Below are 26,688 nucleotides of genomic sequence, written 5' to 3' on the forward strand. Positions count from 1 at the left end.
AGAACGATCTGCCTTGGGAAAGAGGGACTGCTGGTGTCATCTGTAGAGTCAATCCACAGTGAGTCACTACAGCTTTCTTCGGCTTCAGGACAAACTTCCAATAAGAAATATTAATATCAGGCTGTTGGCACAGATGAATCCACACTCACGAGGGCTCAGATATTTTGTCTGGAATTAGAGAAATTTCTCTGCCTCAGCCCTTAACTTGAAGTAATCCCAGGTGGCTCATTATATTACATATGGATTTATAAGCTAATGAACCCAAGGGAACGTCTTCTGTAGAATAATGTAGGGCCTAGTTACCAATAAAAGTTTTCCAGAGTAAAATCAGATTTTCCAGACCTTCAAATACATGCATCACTTTTCCTAAATATCTGGCTAATTAATAAAATAGTCTTATTAACCTTTTTATGTCCTTCAAGTTACTCTACATTATTACAGCTATGTATACACTAGGAAACTGAAAATGCTCTGAACCATATTACCTGACATAAGAGTTCCACTGCCACAGCCCATATCCATGCTACTTCAACACTGTATACAGCAGAGCCAAGCAGGCACAAACTCTCTCCTGGAATATGGTTCAGCACCATAATAAGTCCTGAACTATGCTCAGGGTTGTTTCTGCATGTCCCAGAAAGAAACCCTTCTAACAAGTTAGTGGGACAGGCAGCTGAATATTGCCTCTCTTTGATTAGCATAGCTCAGATATAGAGCAAGTGTTTCTAAGATCAACTCTAGCAAGAGGTATGAAGACTGTATTACTCCTACACATTTACACAGTAGGCAGAAGCAGTATTTAAAAAATCATGTGATTAACAGCTTCTTATTCTAACTGAGCATTGGTAGCACCTAGAGTTTAAAGATCTAGATGTTATTTGTGAAACTTACATTTTTTTCCATATAAAAGCTCACCTTTTTCTTTGATCACTCAGACTTTTGTCTAATCTCATTGATAATATTCAAATACTCCTCTTCCTGTGTTCATCAGAGGAACTGCACACAATAGATGCTAACTGACTTTGTATGACATCCACCTTGCCTCAGTACAGTCATTGCACTTGAAAATGGAGATGCTCTGGCTGACAGTGCCGAGACTGCCTTAAAGCTATACAGCATCTGGAAAGAATACACATGCAATTTTCATATGACAAGCATAGAGTGGCAACATGAATTCTTAGCTCATACAAAAAAGGAGCTAACATTTGAATTACTAACATCACCATTATAAAGAATGAACATTATCAACCAAGAACTATATATCTATTATTCATATCCTGATATATAGATATATCTAAATATCAATACATCAGGATGCCCACACCAGTTACTGTGCTTTGTGTACATGACATTATCATATGTACTGTTCTCAAGGTACAAAAGAGTTTGTTTTTGGTCCCAGACTTCCTTCTCTGTTGACATTAACTTTCATCCACAGTCACATATTTCGAAGAGAATATATTTTTAATCACAAAATGTCACTTCAAACACAATAGTCCTTTTGGTCTTTCCACAGCAAAACCAAAAATCAGATGTTAGAAAGAAGAATCACTAATAAATATTACTGGAATCAAGCTATGCTTTCAGCTACCAGCAAAGTAAAATAAACTAATATTTTGAGATACTTCTTAAAAGTACTTTCCTTCAACTTTAGCCAAACTTATGGACAAAATCATGAAGACTCACTCACCAGGCTCTTGTTGGAGAGGGGTGCAAAGGCTAGGAGCTGGCATGCTGAATAGAAACACTGCAATCTTCCATGTAAAGGCAGATGCACTTAAATAAATAAATCCAATTATAAACCAAAACTTAGATATAATGAATAAGAATAGTTTGGCTTTTTATGCAATTTTTTCTTTCAAGGTAAGAGTACATTTACATTGCTATTGAACAAAGTGAAAAGACGTGTTCCAGAATAAAATAAAAATATATTGTTAAAAATTTGTTCCACATAGAAATTGATAATACTAGAATTATCTTTAGAAGGTTACATTCCATGTTAGTGACTCCACAGAAATGGGGAAAGACTTTCAGAAGATCAATATTATACTGCTAGTGGTCATGAAGTCACACTACATTAAAAAATAATTAAATGTGGTATAATACTTGCTTTTGTTAAAGATAAACTAGTTGACATTAAGTCAAGCTTAACATAGCATTTTTCCAGAAAAAGTTTAATTCTCTCATGGATGGAGGAATTTGACATTTCAACACTGCACTGTGACTCATCTACCTGACCAGAATACACTGGAATAATTTGCCTCCACTAATAACAAGTATTGAGGTAATTATGATCAATTTTGCTGTATCTCCTGTCTTACAGATTCTCTGGAATGCACTTGAGGAATCTTTTTTCTAGAAATGTCACAGCGGCTACGACAGGGAAAAAAATAGTAATAGACCCTGGATATTAGTACAGTATTTAAAGTATACCAAACTAAAAAATGCACCTTATGCAACAACAACAGAAAAACAACATTGCCTACTAAAATCTTGAACAGCCAGCAGGACTCTATGAAACCAAACCATTTATTTAAATAGATACCTATTTTTCTGCATTAAAGGATTGTCCCAAATATAATCTATAATGCAGCTGAAAGCACTGATGGTTAGAGAATCAATGTTTCTCCTAAATGATAAGGCAGAAAAGGTTGCAGAACATTTACATGTAACTGAGATATTAAGCCATATATTCACTCAGTTCTCCATTTCCATGGCAACCATTAGAGAAGAGTTTTCACCCTGAAGGAATTTTTCTTTCACAGTACTACTGGAAAGGTGCCATTAGAACAGCGTTGGTTATTTACTGCTCAGAACACAGGAGATTCAAGGACAGGTATAACAACACTCTAACCTTAAGAGAGGCTGAGCCCACCAAGTTACACAAATCTAACCTCGCATCACTTTTCACTTCATTTCCCCCAAAAATCCCACAAGTGGAAACAGGTGCACAAAAGTTAGATTCTTTTCACATGAATGAGACTATCATAACGAACAGGAAACCAGTTCTAAAGAATGGAAGTGATTCCATGTAAGAAACACGTGGTATCACTTAAGAGAAGACCACAGCCCCTCATTCAGAGCTGGTTTATTATGGACCCCGGGAGGAGGGCACTGCTCCAGAAGCCCACACCCGCCCACCCTCAGGGGCTCCTGGCCATTGCACCCTGCTCGGACTGCTCAGGAAAGTCAGGTGCTGCTTCACTTGGTCAGCCTACAGACAGAACAGCTGGGAGGAGCCAAGGTTACCCTCGTATATAACACCATTCCCTCCACTTGCAGAAATTTGTCATTCTTCCTTCCTCACTTATTCATCAACACTTTACTAGCTTCACGATTTTTTTTTTAATATTTTTTTTAGTAATCGCTATATACAAGCGATTACTAGCTATATACAAGAGCTAACAAAAATAAGGCAGCTTATAAAACAGCAAATTTTTAAGGTATATAGGTTACATGGCCACTGGCAGCCGCGCCCAGGGGCCCAGAGGACCAAGTTCCTTAAAATGATCATCTCACTCCATGAGGATCAGCACGGCCAAGTCAGATATGGCAATGCACTTTCTGAGCCCTTTCTAATAACCAGTGGTGTGAAACAAGGCTGCGTTCTTGCACCAACTCTATTCACAGTCTTTTTCAGCATGATGCTCCAAAGGGCCATGGTAGACCTCGATGATCAGGATGGTATCTACATTCGATACTGTACTGATGGAAGCCTTTTCAACCGAAGGCAACCAAAGGCCCACACCAAGACCTTAAACCATCTTGTCCGGGAGCTGCTTTATGCTGATGACGCCGCCCTTGTCGCCCACACAGAAGCAGCTCTGCAGCGTTTAACATCCTGCTTTGCAGACGCTGCTGAGCTCTTTGGGCTGGAAGTCAGCTTAAAGAAGACAGAAGTTCTCCATCAACCAGCACCTCAGGAAGTCTTCCTTCATCCTCATATCACCATTGGCGAATCAGAGCTCAAATCAGTTCAGCAGTTTAATTACCTAGGTAGCCTCATCTCCTCGGATGGTAAGATTGACAGAGAGATAGACAACAGGTTAGCAAAGGCATACAGTGCCTTTGGAAAGCTTCATAAAAGAGTTTGGTGAAATAAGCACCTGAAGAAAAGTACAAAGATCAGTGTTTACAGAGCCATAGTGCTGTCTACTCTCTTATATGGATCTGAATCATGGGTCACCTACCCCCACCACCTGCATCTCCTAGAACACTTCCATCAACGCTGCCTCCGTACAATCCTAAACATCCACTGGTCAGATTATGTGACCAATACATCTGTTCTAGAACAAGCAGCAGTCACAAGCATTGAGGCCATGTTGCTGAGAACACAGCTGTGCTGGGCAGGACACGTCTCCAGAATGAAGGACCACCGCCTCCCTAAGATCTTGCTTTATGTTGAATTTGCCACTGGCTGCCGCAAGAGAGGAGCCCCAAAGAGAAGATACAAGGACTCCCTGAAACAACATCTCAGCCTCAGCCATATTGATCATCATCACTGGTCTACTCTGGCCTCCAATCAGGAGGTCTGGAGACACACCATCTATAATGCTGCTGATGCTTTTGAGAATGCACGCAGGATCACTCTCGAGGAGAAAAGACAATGCAGAAAGAATCGGGTCCTGTAGAAGATACCACCTAAGGAGTCTTTCTGCTGTGCCTTTTGCAACCGGATATGTCTATCTCATATTGGCCTTTTTAGCCACCAAAGCGCTTGCAACAAACGTGGGTAGAGCCCTTCCCAAATCTTCGTTCGCGAAGCCTAGCCATGATAGTTTACATGGCAATTCTTGGGAATGACTCAAACAGCATGCTATTCACATATAGGGTATTAAAAAAACCAACAAAACACAACCATTTTTGTAAAGACATGCTTCTGGTGCCTTTGTAGGAGCTGAGACTTCCACAAGTATTAGAGAACTGTACTTCCATGATGAGAAACTGTCATTTCATGTAAGATTGAAGTAGTCAAACTGTTCCTAGAAGTTTCCCAGGAATACGCCCTATGCTCTACTGTCGCAAAATTTAGATCCCACGGGCATCTTCCTTAAAAACAAAGTCCCTGGTGTGCTCTCTCCTGAAACACTTCTGAGACTTCATCCCATTTCCTGAAAGCTTTCTCATAGCCTCCCAGAGCGTGAATTACCAGCAGGGCAAGGGGTAGGTCCAAGCTATGTACTGATATCTTACAGCAGATCAGAGAAGACAGGCTGAATCTCAGGTTAAATATTTCTCAAAGAAAACATGAAAAAATTGGTTCATCAGATACTCTACAAGATAAAGGTCAGAAGACAGGGCTACTTATTAAAGCCAATTGTTACAGTTGCATATGGCAGAGCAGCATTTAACAAACCACTGAAGAGTCTGCACTCTTCCATTTTTTGAGGCAGATCAGCAGCTTTCATTATGAAACAGAAATTGTAACTACAAATCATAATTATTCTCAGACTGAAGAGGAAAATGTCAGTAACATGAGTTTTTAACCCATAATCTTATTATTTTATTTTAAAAGAAAGTGATATTATTATGGGATCATTTTCTCCAACTATTCAAAACAGCAGGTTCAGCTCCAAGCAAAGCACGCTATCACACTGACATGCTCAGAATTTCATCAGGAAGCATGTCTATTTTAATCTCTTGCATTTATGTGTGATAAAAAATAACACATTTCTGTCCATTAGTGTGCTGTAATCAGTACACTAATACTGCAATACATCACTTCTAGTAACTGACATAACTTCTAGCTTAAAAGTATGACAAAACAATACTTTTATAACAAGCATAAAGTGATAACTCAGATACACACATCCAAAAAATGTAAACAAATAAAGAAAACCAACTACAAGAATACAAACCAACATTGTTTCACCATTCCCTTATGGTTTAGAACAGATGTTTGCTTGCTCTCTATGCTGGAACACAGAATAAGAGGTATGCAGAAGTCTTTTTTTTTTTTATCCTAAAATTTATTTTTTTCCACTCAAACAAGCTTCTGTAAATTTTTTTTGATTCTAAGATCACTCTGGGTGATCAGACAGAAAATTAGCTGATGTGACTGTTAGTTAATGTGGTGCGTCGACCTCCATCCCCTCCTCAGCTGGAAAGGCTTGCTGTGTTGAGATAAGGACGTGGAGAGATCATTCACCAATTACCATCACAGGAAACACAGACTCAGCTTGGGGAATTCAGATTAATTTATTACCAGTCAAATCAGAGAAGGGTAATGAAGAGTCTCTGATGGGCTTGGCCACAGCCAGCAGCAGGTCTGTCTTGAAGGCTGGCATTGGCTCTGTTGGACATGGGGGAAGCTTCTGGCAGCTTCTCACAGCAGCCACCCCTATAGCCCTCCAGTATCAAAACCTGGCCATGCAAAACCAGTACATATTAGTAAATTCTCTCCTTGCTAGTTGACAATATAATTGGTGAAAATACATCTGTTTATCTGAGATGACTGCTACCTGCATCAACAGATGGAGAATGACAAATGAAAATACTTAAGAGTTCTAAATTATAAAAACTGGAATGATTGAAATTTCAAAGTCATTAATAACATACATTCATATTTATCTAAAACGAGCAAATGTGTGATTACTGTCTTTTGTACAGCTAAAACTTCAGTATGTGAAAAGCGTATTCAACAAATACTCCTCTGACAATCTTTTCCTTACACCTTTGTCTTCCCAAATAAAACTTTAAGCTATCACTATGACAAAGATGGGAATAACTCACTATTTTTTTCGGTCAACTAATTTTTATTAATGTTTTACTTTAAAATTTTATGGCACTTCTTGCTAAGGTCTACAGGAACCCACGAACACTAGTGTGTAAACAGAACACTCAGAAATAAGTGGAATAAGCAGAATACTGAGAAACTCTCAGTTCTCAGACAGAACAGAATATATTTCTAAGGAACTGAAACAAGATCAAACCTATTACCTTCCCTTTTATTAAAACACAGGTTGAATAAATTTCCAAATCTTCCACACAAATACTTAAAAGGAATTTAAAATTTAAGTAAAATATTTTAATAACATTATTATGCATCCATTTTGATTCAATGGAAGACGGTTTGTGCCTCAGGACTTGTAGACTGTTGGTTTTTCAGATGGCTTAGTCAAATTTACTTGTACCAAAAAAATAATTTAAGCATTCTGGGAGAGGTTTTTTGTTTGTTGTAAGAGATCTCTAACTGAGATCTCTTAAGTTGTAATAAGTTTCAGGTTTTTTAAGTGATTTATAATGTATTTTTCATAGAATTTACCAAGTCATTAAAAAGGCGATATTTTTTAAAAGGAAAATTCTTCAGAGACAAATAAACTAAAGTCAATTCCATGTCTACACAAGGGAAAAAAAAGTCAAAGGCAACCCTGACTTCTATTTGACTGGAATCATACACAAATTCAAGTTGAAACATAATCATCATCTCTTTTCTCATGAAATCCAATCATGCAAATATTTAACCTGTCAAACTCCACTTCATGACAGTACCAGCACCAATAGCCGATACCTTGAGGTTTCAATATGCAGTGGCTTTTCTATTACTCCATTTAGTGATAAACTGAAAACCAGAACATAAACCATGACCTACTTCTTCCATCTTACAGATTTTATTTACTGCCTCTAGTGATAACCAGAAGACTATTCTCCAGGGGCTACATCAGTGCCTGAATCAGAGAGGGAAAATGAACATAATCCCCAAGTCTTAACAGTCAAAGCTGAAATTCAGTCCCTGAGAAAAGAACATCCTTGTACATATTGTACAGGACAACCATCTGTCTGAATGTGTCGATAGAGAATATTCTTGTCTGAACAGCTATCAAAATCCCAAAACAGAACATAAAACTTCTTCAAAATTAAACATAACGAATATTCTAAAAAAAAAAAAAAAACACAAACCCAAACCTGCAGCATTACTTACTGCTTTAAACTGAAATAGACCTTCTTGTCATCAGGCAATGAAATTCAATAGATTCCCTCCTCATTTGCATCTATGATAATTTTTCAAACTTTGTTCTATTTTTTGACTGTGCTTACACCTTTCAACAACTTGAAGTACTGGGGGAAAAAAAAGGGAAAAAAATACATCTAAAATACAATACATCAACAAAAATAGCATGCTAACAATCCTCCATGCAAACATCTATAAGGACATTACTTGGTATATCACTCATACAAGGACCAGAAAACTGCACCTAATGGTTTCACAGGAGATAGAACACTCTGCTCAGAAAGATAACAAATACAAGCACTGTCTTTTAAGGATTATCTGGTGAGACTGTGTGTCTGTGAGCTAAACTAGGCAGTTGAAAGGAGATAAATGACACTGCCAAACAGTTTCAAGGGAACTTGCTGTCAAAGGACCATTGAGATTTGCACTGTTCAGACAGTACTTGTAGGGTCAGCATGTTCTTCCAGATTCTCCTGAAAGTGGTTTCTTTTGTTCCAGCCAAGGACTCTGAGCTCTTCCAAATTAAAAGGTGCAATCAGGTACTTCCATTTTAAAATACTGAAAAAACATTAAACTGCAAGGAGGTTGACATTTTGAGAAAAAGAGGTTGGCATAGTTTTGTCTGATCACAATAAAAAAAAAAATAAACACTCAAAGGAAGGGAAAAAATAGTCTTTTGAAGGATGACACAAAAATTATTCTGTTACCTTCTTCTCCTTATATAAAGTATTACACTGAATAACTGATCGTTCACTAGAAGAGTGTTAGAAATCTTGTCCTAACCCACTGCTATTTAATAAACCCAAGATATAGTTAAGGCGATTATTTTTAAAGTTGGAGAAAACAACTTCAAACTTTTCAAGAGTTCATCTACCAAAAATATATATAATTACTCTCTGCTTTTTTTTCAAAATATAATATACTGCCTCTGTGGGAAACAACAGATGAAATCATCTGGGATATCATTCATTCCCTTGATCTACTAATATTCAAGCTAACTCAATGAGACATGAAATAGGGAGTGAAACGTTGAAAATGCTTTACTTTTTCCACCCCAAACCCTACTCATTTATAAAAAACATACTGAATTCTATTCTAAATGAACAAATAATCTGAGTATGCAATTTGAAAATATGGCACTATACCTCTCCATAAATTTAATTTCTGCATCTTTATTATGGTCAAAATGAGGACAAAAATCTTTGGAATTCATAGCTCATATGAAAAGATGGAGAAGAAAACAGAATGACTACACTAAAATGAAGAATTCCATTATAGCAACTGAAGCTCAAAAATACTGCAAAACTATACAAAAATTAAGTCTACCAACACAACTCTTCCCTTCCTGCTCCCAAATATATATTCAGCATTATGTTTACACATCAGTCAACATAGTTTAGGGGAACACAGGTACTATCTGGTATCCCTCATTTTAACTATTTCGGAAAGCAAGAACTGTTAAATATAAAGCAGCTATCACAAAATAACAAGAGTTTTATTTTTTCCTGAATATCACAGTAGCTTTAGTTAAGCATTGTTTACATGGCCTTTTGGCAGCCTACTGTTTCTATAAATACATCAGCAACGAAAGGAGGGTTAAGGAGACTCTCTGTCCTTTACTGGATGTGGGCAGAAACAGTGACAAATGAGGAAAAGGCTGAATTACTTAATGCCCTTTTTGCCTCAGTCTTTAGTAGTAAGAAGACCAATGGCATCGTGGCCTGTATCAGCAATAGTGTGGCCAGCAGGCCCAGGGCAGGGATTGTCCCCCTGTGCTCAGCACTGGTGAGGCTGCACCTCGAATCCTGTGTTCACTCTGGAGCTTCTCACTGCAAGAAAGACATTGAGGTGCTGGAGTGTGTCCAGAGAAGGGCAATAAAGCTGGGGAAGGATATGGAGCAGAAGTCCTATGAGGAGTGTCTGAGGGAGCTGGGGATGTTTAGCCTGGAGAAAAGGAGGCCGAGGGGAGACCATACTGCTGAGGACTACCTAACTACCCGTAACAAGGTGGGTGTCAAGTCTCTTCTATGTAACAAGCAATAGAACAAGAGGAAGTGGTCTCATTTAGGAGGTTTACATTGGGTATATGTCTTCACCAAAAGAGTTGTCAAGCACTGGAACAGGCTGCCCAGGGAAGCGATTGTGCCACCATCCCTGAAGATATTTAAAATGTATGTAGATGGGGCGCCTATGGACATGGTTCAGTGGTGGACTTGGCTGGGTTAGGTTTATGGTTGGACTTGATGATCTTAAAGGTCTTTTCCAACCTCAATGATTCTATGGATCTAAAATCATAAACGTAATTTTTTTTTTATTTACTACAATCTCAGGTATTCAAATATTTATTCTTAAGGTGTCTATGGTAACAGTGGTGACAAATTCAAATCGTTTAGTTACATTAGGATAATCATTCGGAACAAAAATAAATCCCAAAATATGACAGACACCGATACTAAGTTCCTGAGAGAATACAGCTTTTATTTAAATTTCGTTAAATCTAATTGTCTAATTTACTTGCTGGTTCTTAAAAAATTATTACTAGATTTGGAATTATAAACATGCCATTTAAAAATACAGTTTAGTGAATCCTAAAGAACCTGAACTACATTTTTTTTATTAATAATTAATGGGATTCCAATTCACTGTACAGTTACAAAGTATGGAATGCCTCCAAAATTACTGAGCTATTCATCACATGAATTGACAACCCCATACAGGGAAGCCATCAAGCGAACAATCCGCAGCCAATATGCTCGAAGGTACGTATCAGAGCCAAATGAAATGTTCAGGTAATTAAGAATCTTGAAATTAAATTAAAACATCACTCTATGTTTTAGTCTATATCAAAAGGATATATAAAGTACTAAGCACCCACAGACACCAAAAAGCAGAGGCATAACATACCTGTCTTCTAAAGTGGTAAATCCAACTAGCTTGATGTCTACCGCCAACTGACAAGAAATTCAGTTTTTTTCAGAGGTGAAAAGCAGAACCTAAATTTACCTGCATTCTTAAGTATTTGAGATGCCTTTAGGAAGCCTCAGAAATGAAAAATATTAGATCATAAGCAGTATTTAAAAAATTCTTCTTCAAATACAGTCATTCCATTTGCAGACAAATCAACATAGAGACAGTGAAATGGCTTTTGCAGAATGATAAATGATTTCATCCTTGTTCTACATATCTATCCAAGGAAAGTAATAGAGTACTACAGGAGAAAACTCAGAGATCATCTGATGGGATATTACAAGTTTGCTGGAAATTTTATAACTTTTCTAATTTTTTAATGGTTTTAATTAACCTTTCAGTTAGTTGTTTTAATTAATCGTAAGTGGTGTGTTAGGTCTTACATCACTTCTAGCTAGCATTCAGCAGAATTTAACGTAAGCTGCCATTGTGAGAACAGAGTTTGGAAAAAGTAATGAAACCGTAAACTTTGTTAAGCTAACCTTGATATGCATCAATAAACAAAGTCTGAGAGAGAAAGATTTATTGTTGAAGTTGGACATCTGGAATACAGAATTTACGGACCACAAAGACATTTTGCAGAAAACAGAAGATAAAGAAACTGCTAAAAAAGACTCAGTAATGAGTTAGAAAGTCCCTACCAGAGGAAAAAGATACTAAAAAGACTAAAAATACAGACTAATTAGCATAGAAAGAGAGAAATCCATGACCAATAGAAGATAGAATATTAATTAATGAAAGAAAATTATGTAATTTAGAATCAATGAACATTAATTTGTTAAAAATGAATAAATAGGTAAAAAAGCTTAGAATCTGCATCTGTGTGGAGGTTGAGATTTTGTTGCCCAAAGACGCACCCCAGAGCTGTGAATAAAGTAATGCCTTGCTTTCTATCACTAAAAATGCAGTGTTAGAGGGTTCTGTTAACCCAACAATTTCAGAGGTATTTGGCAACAATTTCTGTATAATGCCAACATTATATATAGTGCTTAAGAATCTACAAAGATACCTGGAGTGACCTCCAAGCAACTACGTCAGTAGGTTATAAAGGGAATCCCATTAGGAGAGGGTTCAAATATTGTTCAGGCATGTAGAAATATAATATATGGAAATAACTTTAGGTAGTAAAAGTATTTGATAGAAAAATATTGAATAGCATTGACAGAATAGCAATTGTAGCGCTCTTCACATTTACAGGTCAGATCTTTTCATCTTACTTGCAGTGAACAAATAGTACTTGGAAAGATGTCCAATGACAGCAGCTAAAAAGCTGAATTAATAAACTCTTTGTGGACAAAATAAAATGTTATGTAAATTACTTCTCATCTTCAAAGTTGTCTGCAGATAAAGCTCATTAAAAACAGTTTTATGTCAGTGCCACTCCCCAGCTAAATTATTCCCAATGCACACTTACACACTTGTGATTAAGTGTCGGACCTAATAACCAGCTAATCACAGTGGAAATCCATAAAGTTTTCTTTTTGGAATCACAAAACCTGCAGAGGGAGCAACATACCTTAAAGTTATAGGAAACCACTAGATCTAACTTCTCTCTATTTTCAACATCAACTGGAAACTTTCATTGTAAAACGAGCTTCTACGGCAGAAATTTTAATTATGGAACTCTGGTAAAAGGTAAAAAATAATATTTGGGATTGAGAAAGGGGAAGGACAATCTTGAAATAAAGACTACTTCTGCAGATATAGTTCACTTAGTTATAATAAATACATTTGCACTGGAATTACATAACAAAAGTTGGATAAAATTATCATTTTTGTTACTATTTTTATAAGAATTGGAAAATGGAACTGAACTTGCACTCAGTTGGAACAATAACAAAACCTCCATAGAAGTAAATCAGCATATGAAAAGAAATTTCAAAATTCAAACTGATTACAGTTAAATTCCAAATATAAAAGACAGAAAGAAAGTTGAGAAAAGTGTTTCACAGGTCAGTGATATCCCACTGCAGTTTCAGGATAAAGTACCAGTACAAGACTTGTGTTGTCATAAAAGCCGTATTGCTGGAAGTTTCTGTAAATGGAAGCTGTAAGTGCGGACAAGTGACAGGCAGGAGAAAAGAGCAAACTAAAAAGAGAAACGTATGTGCTGAGAAGGTGTAAAAGTCTGTCAAAGACTAACAAGGTATGGAAATTTGTTGTCCTGCTGTATCTTCAAGAATGAAAGACTCAGAGCATGCTGAGCATGTGTAAGGCCACCAGGCCATGCCAGTGCCAGCGAGGGGGCTGTGCAGCTCAGTCCATATCCAAGGTGCCAGTGGCAGCTGTGCAGAGACACCAGCTCTGCATGTGCTGCTGAGGAAGCCTGGGACCTGTGAGGGACTCTCTGCACACCTGCCCAGAGGCCACTCTCACACCAGTGCAGCTCCCTGGTGAGTGAACAGCTGGGCTGGACTGGGAGTGACGTGTGTGTTGCAGTGTCTGTGTGATAGCGTGTGCCTGTGGGGGTGAGAACAGGGGGAGGAAATAAGCAAATATACCATGCAAATAGTTATCTGCTTTTAATAACAGTCTTATTCTATCCATAATAAAAGATTAATTAATAAAAGTGATTCTAATACATTTTCATTGGAATACCTTTCTCTGACTCACTCCCCTATCACGGAAAAGAGAATTTAAAAACATGTTTAGATGCTCTAAAAGAGATCAGGATCAATCTCCTGCTCACCCTGACATACCCTACCCTGCAGAATAATGTATTTTTTTCAACATGTGGTCTTGTTCTTTATACAATTTGTCTTCAACAATATACTCAAATAAATGGTGTTTTAGGCTTTTATTAAGAAGAAAAGATACTACAAACTATAAGACATGATCAGATCTTGTATCTGATGCATGAAGGGACTCCACAAGTCTCACAGAATGACAGATTTCTGTGAATTCTGTAATTCTTGCTTTACGTGCACTATGATTTGTACCCACACACATTGAAACAATCTTCAAAAACTGTTAAAAGCGAAATACACTTTTAAGTGTCTTTCAGCAGTAATATCTCACAAAACAACTCACCCTTCACTGCACTTTGCTCCATTAAAAAAAACAACCAAACCAAAAGCAAATAAACAAACAAACTAAATAACCAAAGAAGCAAAAGAAAAGAAAAATGAAGGAGTAAAGAATCATATTTTCATATGCACACTATAGAAATGTTATTTTTAATGAGGGGGGAAAAGAAGCCATTCTCTGCGTAAATGCAGATTGACAACTATTTTCCTTGTACAGTATTATCTTTTGCCACTCATTTCACAGAGGTATCCCTAAAGTTTTTCCCAACTGGCACCCACTTCAACTTCCATTCTTACACTGGTTTTCAAAAATATAGGTGAGACTGAGCTGTCGGCTTTTAGTGACACAAGCCCTTTGGAGGACAAGTACTTCTTCCTCATGCTGCCTACATGTATGCACTCTTTCTTTGAGAAAATTTAATAATGGCTGATTTTCTCTGGAAGAGAAAAATAACTTGTCTTAGAAAGCCTGTATTGTAGCATAAGAGAAGGAGGCAATTTTCTTACTAAATTTCTATGCCAATTACCAAGCTGTGCAACTTAAAAACTCTCACTTACTGGAAGCCAGCACCTGCCAACTGTCACTAGACCAACAGAGAAAAAAGAGACACAGTAATGTTTTTATTCACTTCTGCAGTCAGAATTAAAAAAAAAAAAAAATCTAACCAAAACACTACTTGCAACTGTTTGTAAAACCCTGAGAGAATATTTCTAAAAGTCTGCAACAAATATTTCTGCTTTCATATCATACTGCACTGATTAAACATTTAAACCTAAAATTCTGGATAATGACTTTAAACCTGTGAAGGATTCCTTCATTGCTTTCAGCTGTCTTCTAAAGCAGCCTCCTTGATCTGACTGACTGAAAAACTTGAATACAGATGCTTCTACTTATCTACATGCAATAAGGCAAAACTTTGCAACTTTAAAGCTCAACATTGTAAGTGCCCCCACCTCCCCATATATTGAAATATAAATTAATTGGTAGAATACAACTCCTCCCTCAAAATGGTCCAATTATACATAGTTAAATCACAAAAGCATGCAAAAATATGTATAATATGCCAAATAAGAAAGATTACCTTTATTTGGAAATATTTATAAAGGGATTTGGTATCTATAAAAAAGACTAATATCTCATTATTCATGAAAACCCTTGAAAAATAGGCCAAGAATATCCTGTATGTTTGGAGTGCTTTAGTTCAGTCACAAACAAGTATCAAAATAGTTCTACCTACAAGAGTGCTAACCTGAGCAAGGGACTCTAGAGACAGGTGCTAAACTGATGAAATAAAAATTACATTTCAAGATGCTCTATATCCTTTACTGTGCTTATATTAATCCACTGGTTCTTCTTCAAGTTGGTCTGCAAAGAATATCTGAAAGCTGATTAGTTTTGTTACATAAAATATGTAGGTGCTTTGGTAGTATTAAAATAACAACACAGCAGTAAATTCTGACCTGTTTTCATTGGTTTATGTGGTATATTATAATTCCTTTGACAGTGGCCAAAAAGGCACATATATTCCTTCCACTCTCTCCCTTCTTTTCTTGTCACACCAGTACCGGTGTGCTTGATGTTTGCTGGTTTTGATTGTTGTTTTTTAAAAACTAAAAAAAAAAATCCCAACATACATATGGGAAACCTTAGTGCCTATTTGCAGGCTTTATGTAATCACTGTCAGTTTAAATACTATGGTAGCAGCACTGCCAGGGTAGATTAGCTAAAAATATTCAGTAGGTCACAGAAGCCTGCTACGTGAATGTAAATAAAACTGAGGTAATATGTAAGTATATGGTAATATAATAATAATAGGTATAGTTATTTCAGAGTTGTCCTAGTAAAAAATAAATAAAATAAAATAAACTCCCAAACCTCTGTGCTTCCTTTCAGTACCTGCATAGACAAGGTCTGAATTACATGAAGCTGCTGTAACTTCAGATACAAACATCACATTGGACTGGAGTTAACCACTCTGAAGGAAAAAAAGTCTTTATATCTTTTGAACGCTTCAAGCAAGATCTCATAGAAATGAGACAAAACAGGTTTCATGGTTCAGCCACATTTAAGACTGGGTCAGCTAGTCTGTAGAGAACCCATAGAATGTATTACAAAAAAAGAATGTGAGAGGAAGTGGGAACAGCTGTGCTTTATTACAAACCTAGGGCTGTTTTAACCACAAAACTTTCTTTATGCCTTTAAATTTCTGTAGGACTCTGCCATTCTGAGCAGCAGATTAAAATCTCCCACTTCCACAACAACAAATACTTAGTTTAGTCAGATTTACCTTTTCCTGTGTTCCACCTATACAGCTAAATGCAAATTAACCCTTCTTCTCAGCATACCACTTTCCTCCATGCCCCAAACTCCTATTTTGTAATCACACAGCCTAACAATAACTGAACCTACAACTTGTTGGTAATGAAAACACAATCAAGTCTTTTTCACTCAAAACCCTTTAGTTATCTCAAGTGTTCTTCGCTGATAAAACATAGATCAACATCACATTAAAAACAAAAAGCTATTTAATATTTTTAAAACAATTATCCACTCCACTATCCCAGAGGGATAGTTTACATTGGTCTTGCTCCTGATTCATACTCAAAATGATTTTTCCAAGAAGAAATGGGGAGAAATATTTCAGTTCAAGAAAATTCCCCCAGTAATGACTCATTTTTTGCACATATTGGCAGAAAATCCCCAGGAATAAAAAGCATCCACTACCAAGTAAGTACACTTTTTTCTTGTTAATTTCAGTAATACAACGCAAATAACTCAAAGTAGTTTTTACACTGACATTTTAACAATGCAATCAGTAATTTCTAAACTCATTTTTTTTCAAAATCACCCTACTGGAGATTATCCGCCTCTCTTACCTTTTATTATTTTTGGAGTATTTTTAATAGAGATAACTTTCTTCTTCAGTTCACTATCTTCAAACGGGAGTGCATGGGGGGAAAGACCCTGTATACAGCTATGTTTGAGTACACAAATATAAGTTAATGTAATAGAGACTGGATAAGGTCAATATGTCAGATAAGATACTTAAGTATTTTTTCCATGAAGTAATTTTAAAAATTATTTTAATTAGGTTTTGCTGATGCTTTCCAGATTCTTATTTTGTAAATATCAGCTATTTAAAAGGAAATTAATTCTTCATCTAAACTGCTAGTGCTATGCTTACACAGATAAACTCTTTATAGAAAGACAAGAATTATGAGTTAAATTGGTTGTGATAGGAATTATTCACCACCTCCTGTAATTTAATGCATCAGTAAATTTTGCAAAAACCTACTTTTGGATGAGGCAGATCAACACCAAGAAATGAAAGAGGCAGTGAACTATTACGATGAGCCAAAGAAATTAGGATCTTATTCAGCATTCCCTTCATAACTCTGAGGATAAACTTTTTCTCCTACAGTGACTAAAATAAAAAAAAACAAACATAAATCTAAAACTAGAACCCATAACCAAAGTATCCATCTGATAATACTTAATGCAAAACTGACATGGAAGACGTTTAAACAAAGTATAACTATCACCCCAGTTGTTTAGAATGGAAGTCAGCATTGGCACTGTTCCAGTAGTTATCCTTTAGTTGTTTTGTTTGGGTTTTATTTGCTTGTTTTATAATAGCTGGCAGAGTTCTTATGTGTTATATAAAAAGAAAGAAATTAAAGCAATCAAAACAAAAATTATACATAATATTTAAAGATTAGTTAATGCTGAACTTTCACAGTAGTTTTTCATCTTTGTGACTTTTAAAAACAACCTATTACAGTCAAGTTGTAGACTAATTTTTGCCATTGCGATGACCTGTTTATGTGTTTTCCAGGGATATCACGGCTACACTTAGTTTAGGTGGCAGAATTGGGTACTTTTTCAAAATATATTAAAGTTTTTTTGAATTATTGAAAGGTCACAAAAAATCAGAGAGAAAAGGTAAATAAAAATTCAGAGCAAAGACTGAGTTCACGGAGGGACAACAAGAAGAACAACAAGGGGGGAAAAAAGAGCGTTTCAGAATGCCTGGCTTCCCAAGATCTCCTTCAACAGATCTGGTGTCCCTTGGAGCTCCTTTATAATGAAAATCTGAAGTGGAAACTGTTCAATATTCCAAAGTTCATTTTTATAAAAGAAGTAAACTGTAGACTGCTGATGAAAGGGGAGCTGGGCTTTTGGCAATACTACAAAAGAGAGATGGCCTTATTCTTCAGAAGAAGAAATTTAGAAAACAAAAAGTATGTATTTCTAGCTGCTCTTTCTCATTTATCTTATTTTCTTTTTGCTTTGGTCAAAAATGTTCCTAGTGAAAAAATGCTTTATCTGAAAGTACTACTAGCAGCAGCAGTAGTGTTCACAGCAGTGAGTCTTCACACTTCCAGAAACACCAAGCCTTATCAACAGGTAAGTTATCCTAGCAGGCACTTTTACAAGTTTGCTAATAATACTTGGCAAAGGACACATTCTAGTTGAAAATACAGTTACCTAGAAGGAAGTTTCCATTTGGAAATATTTATGGTATGTGGCTGTTTCTCTTTTGTCACAGAAGAAATAAGATAAATTGGTTTATTTCTCCTAAACTGTGATTAGTCTAGAACATAAAAAGCCTGAAGAACAAACCTTGTGAAAAACAAAGCTATATGTGAAAGGTGAATTTATGATATACAAAAAATCAAGACAGCTTTCAAGAAATTACATTTTCATCACTGTATCACATATTACTTGAATTGTAGGCAGGAACTCCAAAAACTCATTGGTTTTACAGAACACAGAAGTTTAAAATGGACTTCTATCCCAGTTATGGTGAATCCAAAATTTCCCATCTCCTTGCAGCTGATATGTTAGAACCCGTTTTCTATTGTCCCATCCCTCTGCTTAAGACAAGGTAATTAGTTATCTCCCTCATTCAGCAAGCACTGATCATTCCCAGAAAGATTAGCACCTTAAACAAGAACAACACTGATACAACATAAACAGCTTGTTCCACATAGCATCATTCAGTGTTTGTTTTAAATATTTACATTCAGATTAAGAGTATGAGATTTTGTATTAAAAATACAAGTTTCTTAATATAAAACAGCTGTATTAATAAAAGGGATCCTTTCTTCCAATGAAACAGAAGATTAAGTACTACGACTTGCTACAACATACCAAGGTTAACAGACCAAGCTACTGAATCTCCCTTAGCTACTTATCTCCCTTAAAACAGACCTATAATATAACATCAAGCCTACCTAATGAACACAGAAAATCTAGCAGTGCATTTAAATACAATCACCAATGTAAACTATAAAGGGAATTCAGTCTGTAACATCAAATATTTCATTCACGCATTGAATATTTTGTCTGCTGGCACAGCCATCCTCCCCCTTTCAGGAAGTACTGTTCGGAATGTATATTGGTGTTTCCCCCTCAGAGAATGCCAGAATAATGTCAGAGGATGTTTCAGGCCATAAGGGATGTCCAAATGTCACAGGATAATTCATATTGTAAGGGACGTCAAGAGACTTCCAGCCCAACCTCCTGCTCAAAGCAGCGTCAGTGAAGACGTTTAATCTGGTTTCTGAAGGCTTTATCTATTTGTCTTTAAAACTTTCAAGGAGAGAAACTGCACAACTTCCCTGAGTAACCCGTTCCAATGCTCAACTGAACATATAAACACCTTTCCTTAATTTTTACAAACAAATTAAATTTAGCACTCATTAAGCTGAAGTCCATTACTCATATTTTATGGAAAAGAAAACAAATTTCATGCAGAAACTAATACAGCAGTAAATTTAAGTTCATGCATAACAACTTTGAATACTGGCTTGACCAGGAATCAACAGCAACTTACAGTTATGCTTGTGTTCAACTCCTGCTAAAGTGGAGAAAATTAAATCGTCTGTGGTAAAGCAGGAAGTTTCCAATAAAGCTATAAAAAGATCACTCATCTCATGACTAAATCGTGATCTATGTCCAAGATAACTTGTTTGCACGGTAACAATGTATAATCTGGCCACTATGTGTCAATTATAAAAGTATTATATAAATACAAAGAACTTGTCAAACACATATATTTCTTTATTTTAACATACTGTCTCACATTAAATTTTCAGTCTGTAGTGCAAACCATAGCTCAACCATGCCCCTCATTTCAGACATGAGAGCTACTAAGTTATTGCAAATACTATTCTATCACATCAAAAAGACTATCTTGCGTAAACAAAATACTATCATCACCCTGGCTAGGCTTCACAAACGAAGATTTAGGAAGGATGACTATGGTGTAGTGGTAACTCCACCAGTTTTATCCAGGTCTCAATTCAGTGAGAGACTTACATAGTCTTGTAAATATTTCTCTAAAGTAGCTATAACAAAACTTTAACATAAAATGAAAAACTCAGGATGAATCCTTATCATCATGGCTAGGCTTCGCGAACGAAGACTTGGGAAGGCTCTATCCACATTTGCTACAGGCACGCTGGTGGCTTATGAGGCCAATATGTGACAGACATATCCGATTGCAAAAGGCACAGCAGAAAGACTCCTTAGATGGTGCATTCTGCAATACACGGTTCTTTCTGCGTTGCCTTTTCTCCTCGAGAGGGATCCTGCGTGTGTTCTCAAAGGAGACAGCTGCGTTATAGATGGTGTGTCTCCAGGCCTCCCGATTGGAGGCCAGAGTAGACCAGTTATGTTGATCAATATGGCCAAGGCTGAGATGTTGTTTCAGGGCGTCCTTGTATCTTTTCTTCGGGGCTCCTCTCATGCGGCAGCCAGTGGCAAGTTCACCATAAAGCAAGATCTTAGGGAGGTGGTGGTCCTTCATCCTTGAGACATGCCCTGCCCATCGCAGCTGTGTTCTCAGGATGAATCCAAACAAAACCCAAATCATCATATATTTAATTTGCCAGCACAGAAACCCATTAAACTTAGCTATGCAAAAATACAGTACATGCTACAGTCAGGATTGCTGATTTCTCTTCATAATTAGGACTACTTAGGTTGCTCAATATTTCTAATGTTTACAACTATCTAGAACTTGGACAAAGTGTCCTGTCTGTCCTTGCTTTCTGCCAGTGCATATAAAGAAACTACATGTCACATTGAAAAATATCTTCAAGAGTTCAATTTTTAAAAGGAACAATGGAGGAAAAACACAACAGGGTTTTTTTATTTCTTTCAGCAAGGGTCTTTTACTTTAAAAAAATGCCAAAAATAAAAGCACAGAAGAAGTGACTGGAGAATGGACTGATGTGGCAAATTAACAGGAGGAAGCTCCAAGGAATAAAGAAAAATAAGTGGAAGAAATGCTGACAGGCAAAAAGCAAGGAGAGACAGGACTGACTGAGACAAGAAACTGAAATTTGGAATGGTCAATACCAGGAACACTTGAAAAATTAAGATTGAGACTGGCTACAGGATGAATAGGAGACTGTCACTAGGATCCATAGAAACAGTGATGTGAAAAGGACTGTGCTTGCACAAGACTGTCACAACATCCCTCATCCACCACGATACATTCTCTAAATCCTAGAACAGAAAGGACTACAGTCTGCAACTACTTTTCCACTACCTGAGCAAATGCACTACAAGTTATGCTGTTCTGCTTTACCACTGTTGTACATGAAAGGGACTGCACTCTCTTAATGCTATCAGTCATAATGGTGAAAGTTCAAGAGCTTTAACAAAGGATTCAACTTTTCCAATCCTCTTGATAACCACCGTAGGTCCAATGCAGTAAGACAAAAAGGAATTTACTTTGAAAATTTAACTTCTGCGTTTTCTTGGGGTTTTGTTTGTTGGGGGTTATTTAATCTTCTATATTTTAAGAAAGTATAGGGGACATGTAGGCACATGAAGATGATACAGAACCTAATGCAGGTAGGACTCTTGTCTTATCTACTGAAGAACAGGAATATGTGTACTGACTGAGGGAGGGCTTGCAGAAAGAAAAAGAGATGGGGGCTCTGTAATATGCCACAAAGGCTTTAATGGCTAAAGTCCTCCCTTCTGTAGTTCTCCCCATTCCTCCCTCTTACTCTCATACAAGCACACCACTTAACCCAAAATTTCCATAGTTTGTTATTAACTGCGAATTCCTCTTTTTCCCCATCCACTCTCAGATATGTGGAGCACCCAGGACTGCTACAAAAAACAACAGCAGGTATAACTTGAGCAAAAATATTTATAAGAATTGTAGATATTTCAAATTGGACACCAAAAATGAGTAAATACTTTTCACCTAACCCTCTCTGTGCCTCTGTTCACCATCTGTAAAAGCCTTGTCTCATCTTAGGTAGATTTTGATAAACTAATAATTCTTTGTGATGCATTTTGATCACATAATGATAAGCACTTTAGCAAAGCCCATACAGATGTTATCAGTTCTGTCTTCAAAGCAGAGTCGAGTAACATGGAATAAATAAATCATGGGCTCACACAACAATCAATGAAAAATACTGAATTGTGTTAAGTGAGCTCCATCTATCCCATGCAGTGAATGAGAAAAGGGTTCCTGTAGGAAAAAAAAAGATAGTATGCAATCATGTAGTTAAAACTGTATCAGAAGGACATGCTCAAAAAGGCACTTGAAATCTCTTTGTTCCATAACCTTAATAATGTGGGATTTCTTCTACAGATGTTTAAGACACTCAGTTTAAGATTCTATGAAATCAAGTAGGTTCTTGCATTACTTGTGAAGCTATGCTGAGGTTGCATTACTTTTTAGTATCTGTTAGAAGTAAAACTGGAAATCTCTTGTTGGTTTTGAATAGCATTGTGGATAATACAAACATGGACAAGGACAGAAGTGCTTTGCTTAGGTTATTTTTACTTTTTGCAAAATTTAGGGACGGAAAAAGTATATTTTGTTATCATGCCAACTACAAAAACTAACAAACTGATGGTGATGGCACACATTTGAATGTGAACAACCAAACAAAAGGTTCATACTACCAACAGTTTCTGGAAAAATTAAGGAAAGTTCTTACTAAAGAAATTGTGGTTGAGTATTATTACCTATACAATATGGGCCGAAGATCATCCTTTCAAAAGGATTTTTACAGTATGTGCAGTGCAAAAAGGACACTTAAAAGATACTAATCCTATAAGAGAAAAACTGAGAATTTTTATAACTTCAGGTGCTTTCAGAGAGCTTTTCCCTGTTCTTATGCAATTCAAGCCCTGTGTTTGTTATTTTTCTGGTTTACAAGTAATTTTATACAAAAGAATGACACTAAATAAAGTATATTTGTTAACACCTTCTTTGATAGAGTCACCTCTGCAAAGGGGGCTGCATTTTTAAGGCATGTTTTTGTCTAAGTTGTACAGACCAGTAATTACGTAACGGTTTATTTTTAAACTGCTAAGAAACCTTTAAATATTTTATGTGCTTTAATATAACTACATTATAATATTGTTATATAAGTATGCTAGGATATAACATTTGAAAACATTCGCAGCTCAGAGGTCATAGTTTACTTTCATTACTAAATGGAGCATAGTTGATTAACTGCATAGATAATCTCTGGCAGGTTTTATAAGCAGAATTAAACAGCGCTTCATAGAGTAGATGCAATTCCTAAAGAGCCCCTCATTCGGGTGCGGCTCAGGCGCTGCACCTCGGACAGGCTCAGCGCCTCCAGGTGCCTTTAGCGGAGCTCAAGCAATGGCATCTCTGCCCTCACCAGCAGGTGTTATGACAGTCTGTCTGAATTGCTGACATTTACGAAAAAGCGACACTGAAAAACGGCATAATTACCATTTTACAAGGGGGAAATAGCGTGAAACACTAATATTTTTACTGCAAGAAGGTGCAATGAAAAAAACCCAACACCTTTTTAGCCGGTCTCCACTAAACACATCCAAACGCAAACAAGTCAGCGGACGGCGCGAGGCTGCGGCTGCTCCGGCACAGACCGCGGTGCTGAAATGACGCTCTGCAAGACCGAGATACGGACGCGTTTTTCTACACGCAGCCAAAAACCATACGTGCGCTGTAGGAACCGGAGAGGAAACGGCGCACGAGGCTTTCCCTGCGGCAGCATCCCGGCCCCCCGCCAGCCCACGATCAGGACGACGGCACCCGCCGGGGGTTAACCGGGGCTGGCGGCCCCGCTTTCGGCAGCCCGGGAGCCGAGCGCTGCCGTGCCCAGCGACCACCCGTGCCGGGCCGCCGCCCCGCCGCCGCACAGGAGCCGGGCCCCGGTACCGCCCGCGGTACCCTTGCGCTCCGCACCTGCCCCAGCTCCCCGGGCCCCGCCGCCCGCACGGCTAAAGTTGCGACTGCCCGCAGCTGGGGAACCCACCGGGGCGCTGCCCCCTCCCCGGGACCGCGCGGTGCCGCGGGCTGCGCTGCCCCGTCCCTCCGGCTCTAACGCGGACCCCGCTGCGCAGCGCGGGCGGGGGGCGACATCGCCGCGCCCGCAGCCGAGTGAGCCGTGCCCTACCTGCGCAGTGCCGCCGCACGGCCGGGCTATCACCCCGCCTCCGCTGCGCACCGGGGACGGCTCGGAGAGCCCTCGCCTGCCCGGCCCGGCCCGGCGGCTCGGCTCGGCGCGGCTGGCTCCGCTCGGCTCGGCGCGTCCTTGCCCGGCTGGGCTGGGCTGGGCTGGGCTGACAGCCGCCCGCGCGCCCCCGCCCCGGCCGCGCGCGGGGCCGCCGGGGCCGAGCGGGGCCGAGCGGGGTGCGGGGAGCGGCGGCGGCTGATTGGACGGGGGTGATGTCACTCGTGCGCGAGCGAGCGGGAGCGCGCGTGCCCGAGCGCGGCGGTGAGGGAGAGAGGGGAGAGGTGAGGCGGCAGCGAGGGAGGGAGCGGGGATAGAGGCTGCTCTCCCCTGTTCCTGAAGAGCGGGAGGAGTGTGGTGAAACGAGAGTCAGGAGAGTCGTGGGGCGGAGGCGCGCACCGGCCGGCAGTGGTGGCAGCGGTGGGCGGAGGAGCGGGCTGAGAAGCGCCGCCGCAGAGCGGGAGGGGCGAAGGTGAGCAGGGCCGGGGGCGCGGGGCCTCAGCATCCCTCCGTCCGCGCCCGTCCCGCTGGCTGTGCCACATGGCTGCAGGTGGAACAGCACCCCGCGCTGTCCAGGGAGCGTGTGCGGCACCGGCTGCCGCTCTCACACCGGCACAAGCACACAGACAGTCACAGTCACGCAGACACACAGTCACACAGACACACACAAGCACAGGCACACAGACAGTCACAGTCACGCAGACACACAGTCACACAGACACAGGCACACAGAGAGTCACAGGCACACGGACACAGATACAGTTACAGGCACACGGGCACAGGCGTGCGCGCTGCATGAGCCCGAAGGGCAGGAGAAACCCAGGTTAAGCTGCTTTCCATACCTGGACTATTGGCCCTCAACCGCGCCGGCATCCAAGGACCCCAGGAAAAAGAGGCAGGAGACGGTACGGACCTCAAGGGTGCAGCTGGACAAGAGGCGTGATGCTCGGGACCCTCGAGGGAAGTGCCCGGCAACGCCAGGTTCAAACTTTTAATTAATACCCTCCTCCCAAGTTAGAACAATGATTTTGAAATGACAGATTTTTCTTCAGCCTCAATTTATTTTCTGGACTGTGCATCTTCTATGCAGGACCATATTTCTTAATTCTTTTTCGTTACCACAAAGGCTAAATATTTATTTTTAAAGCCTCTACCTGTCCCTTGAGCTCAAGTCATGTGGTATTTTCCACGTTGTAAATTGCTGCAGAAATCAAAACTCCCAGAGGGAAAAAAAAAGGCAAATATGGGGCTTGCAGCATAACCTCTTGGAGGAAATAAACAGGGCCACAGTAGACACATGATCCATTGAAGAGTCACAAGCTGCCAAATTTGTGATGGCTGCTCCAGGAAGGGTTCATGAGGGATGGAGCATGGAACCTGCAAAATTTTGAGACATGAGTTCCCACTGTATATGAAATACAACTTTTGGAGGGCTGCAACTGTGATGCTTAATATGTACAGAGAGTGACAGATAGCACGCAGTCAGTAGCAGACACAATACAAATAACACTTGACTAGGTTATGCCACCTGCATGGCAATAAGGACCAGAGAGTGGAAAGCTGCAGCTATTCCAAGACCCTCAGACTGACAGCCTTGGGTCCCCTGTGCTTCATGATCAATCCTTTACTCCCAGTTGACGCTGGGAGTAACACCAAAGTAAATACATTTCTCCTTATGAAAAATCAGGTCCCTGCAGTAGAGAGACATCTGAAGTCCTTTTTTTTTCAGCAACTTGAGGTAAGAGGGGGGTCAACTGCTTCATTTATAGCTGTCATCTTAGGTAGTTCTTGCATGTCTGGAAGGATTTGGACTCCCCTAAAAATCAAGATAGCACTGACCTTACGGCTTTACTGTCTGCAGATTGCACCAAATACCATTATGTCAAGTTCAGGGAGATCATATTCTTACAACCATATGGATCAGAAGCTTGTTCAAGGATAAAAAAAGATAGTTCATAAAAAAAACCCCACCTAATAGATTCTCATTTAATCATTCCGGAGCTGGAGATTTAGGCTTGGGTCTTTAATTCCTGTGTCTTAATCCAATACTGAGCATTGTATGTGTACGCAAACATGCAGAAGAGAAGAGCTGTCACTGTGGGGACACTGTAAAGTTGGGTGGTACCAAAGGTGCAGAAAAAATGGGAAATAAAAGACTGAATAGCAGGGTATATTAGGGTAAACAGGTTAGATTATGCATATTGGCACAATACATAGTAATGGAACAGGAGGCATTTGAAATATTAGTGA

The 26,688-nt window shown here is 39.0% G+C and overlaps 1 protein-coding gene across 1 annotated transcript in view; it reads right to left on the reverse strand.

Moving 5' to 3' along the window:
- CNTN1 (contactin 1) overlaps nucleotides 1-24,539 on the reverse strand; it is a 232,191-nt gene extending 207,652 nt beyond the window's left edge. The window contains exon 1 of the mRNA XM_051795425.1: nucleotides 24,382-24,539. The gene's annotated coding sequence lies outside the window, so the exon portion shown is untranslated. The remainder of the gene's footprint in view (nucleotides 1-24,381) is intronic.
- Between the last annotated feature and the right edge of the window lie 2,149 nt (nucleotides 24,540-26,688).

The sequence above is a fragment of the Manacus candei genome, unplaced genomic scaffold, assembly GCF_025592945.1.
Source record: "Manacus candei isolate 608988 ecotype Guabito, Panama unplaced genomic scaffold, ASM2559294v1 h1tg000043l, whole genome shotgun sequence".
Lineage (NCBI taxonomy): Eukaryota > Metazoa > Chordata > Aves > Passeriformes > Pipridae > Manacus > Manacus candei.